The 2,502-nt window shown below is 53.6% G+C and overlaps 1 protein-coding gene across 1 annotated transcript in view; it reads right to left on the reverse strand.

Moving 5' to 3' along the window:
* Nucleotides 1-2,502, reverse strand: part of OPLAH (5-oxoprolinase (ATP-hydrolysing)) — a 41,342-nt gene that overhangs the window by 31,750 nt on the left and 7,090 nt on the right. The gene's annotated exons all lie outside the window — the stretch shown is intronic.

The raw sequence follows: 2,502 nt of genomic DNA on the forward strand, positions 1-2,502 counted from the left end.
GCCCGCGCCGCCTCGCCCGCCCCCGGGGCCAGCAGCGCGGCCAGCTCCGCCATCGCCGCCTCCACGGCCTCCTCCTCCTCCGCCGCCGCCGCCGCCATCACGGCCGCCTCCAAGATGGCGGGCGTCACCTGGCAACCGGGAGCCAATGAGCGCGGCGCGGGCGGGGCCAAGCCAATCAGTTGCGGAGAAGCCGCCAAAGGGGGCGGGACAGGCGGGCTGCTGGGAAGGGAGGGACCGCCCGGCGCTACGTGGGCACGCCCACACCGCTGCGGGGCTCCGCCCCCTCGGGCCCTGCGGCGCCGCCGGGTCCTAGTGCCGGTCGGGGGGGAGGACATGGCCGTCTCCTGCCCACCATTCCCAGTCCCTCCAGGAGGGAACTGGATCACGGAATAATGCAGGTTGGAAAAGTCCTCTCGAGTCCCACCACCGACCGACCCACCACTGACCCGTGTCCCTCAGCACCACGTCTGCCCGGCTTTTCAATCCCTCCAGGGATGGTGACTCCACCACTGCCCTGGGCAGCCTCTGCCAAGGCTTCACAGCCCTTTCCAAGGAGGAATTTTCCCCAATCTCCATCCCAACCCTCCCCTGGCCCAACTTGGGGCCGTTTCCTCTTGTCCCATCACCTGTTCCTTGGGAGAAGGGAAAGAGGAGGGAGGAACTGGGCTTTAACAGCTTCACCACCAGCGGTCTCACCCCTCCACGTCCATCGGGAGGAAAAAACTTGCCAGAAGTGATTTAACACCAAAAAAACCACCCCCCAAAAAAGGTGATGTTTGAGGTTGGAGGTTTCCCACCCCCTGGGCCCGTCTCTGGCTGGTGGCTCCATCCCAGTGTTCCCAGTGGGATGCAGCCAGAGCTGGGATTTGGGGAGGTGACTCCAGCCGGGAATATCCCCGGGGGCAGAGATCACCTTTGGGATAAAAAGCCAAAAATCCACAAAATATCCAGCAAGGGAAGGGCCAAAACCCCTTCAATCTGATTGGAGAGAGGACAAAAATGATAAAATAAAGCGATGAAATAGAGGATAAAGCGATAAAATAGAGGATAAAGTGTTAAAATAAAGTGATAAAATAGAGGCTAAATCAATAAAATTAAGGATAAAGTGATAAAACAGAGGCTAAATCGATAAAATAAAGGATAAAGTGATAAATTGATAAAATAGAGGCTAAAGCAATAAGATAAAGTGATAAAATACAGGATAAATCGATAAAGTGATAAAATAGAGGATAGAGTGACAAAATAAATCGATAAAATAAAGGATAAATTGATAAAATATAGGATGAAGCGATGAAATAGAGGATGAAGCGATGAAATAGAGGATGAAGCGATGAAATAGAGGATGAAGTGATAAAACAGGCTAAATTGATAAAAGATAAAGTGATAAAACTGAGGATGAAGCGATAGAGGAATGACAAAATAAATCGATAAAATAGTGAATAAATTGATAAAACAGAGGCTAAATTGATAAAAGTGATAAAACTGAAGATGAAGCGATAGAGGATAAAGTGATAAAACAAAGCAGTAAAACAGAGGGTGAAGTGATAAAATAGAGGATAAAGTGCTAAACCAGAAGAGAAATGGGTAACTGGAGGGGAAGGGGAGACCCAGGGGTGGGGGGAACCCGCTGGTGCCACTCGGGGAGGGGAGGAACAAACACTGAATCCCAGAGAAATACATCAAATTTGGTGTTTCTCAACCCAAACCCAAGCCCAGGTTGTCCTGGCAGGAACTGGGACCACCCCAGTTCATCCCAGTTCCCCTCTTCGTTAGTCGGCGCCTTCCTAATGATGTTTGGGACCTGCACGTGGCAGGGGGGGACACACCAGGGGGGGCCCTGGGTCCTGGTGGCACCAACCCCCCCCCAGGTGGCCAGGGGCCCCCCAAGGAAGGGGTGTTGAGTGACAGAAACCCTTTATTGGGGTGAGGATACATTGCTTTATGCCGTGAAGTCCAATGTGCCCCCCCCCGGGGGTGACACGGGGCAGAGGCAGCCACAGCAGCGAGGAGGGGGGGGAACACACACACACACACACACACACACACAAATCCGAAAGATTTGCAGTGCTACAGAGCAACTACCTGGTGTTGGGAGTCTCCTAGACAATTCCACATGCTGCTGAGGTGAGCCTTGCCTAGTGACCCCAGCCACCACTTCTACTTTGAAAGTGTAGGAAAATGGACAATTTCCAAGCTACGATAAATTCTTCATCGCGCAAACCCTGGTCTTATCCTCTGCTGCATGCCACACACACACACACACACACACACACACACACAAATCCTGCTCCGTGTCCCCCCCCCGGGTGCAGAGGGGAGGAACAAGGGTCCCCACAGCTTTTCCCGGGGGGGAGCAGAAAGAAAACCCCCTCCCCGGGTAGGGTGGGGGGGTCGGGGGGGGCTCAGGTCCATCCTGCAGAGCGACAAGGAAATAAATTCCCATTTGGAGCTTCTGAAGAGTCATGAGGGGGGGAGAGGAGCTGGGGGGGTCTGTCTGTCTGT

Source organism: Calidris pugnax, unplaced genomic scaffold (genome assembly GCF_001431845.1).
Source record: "Calidris pugnax isolate Ruff unplaced genomic scaffold, ASM143184v1 scaffold307, whole genome shotgun sequence".
NCBI classification, from domain to species: Eukaryota; Metazoa; Chordata; class Aves; order Charadriiformes; family Scolopacidae; genus Calidris; species Calidris pugnax.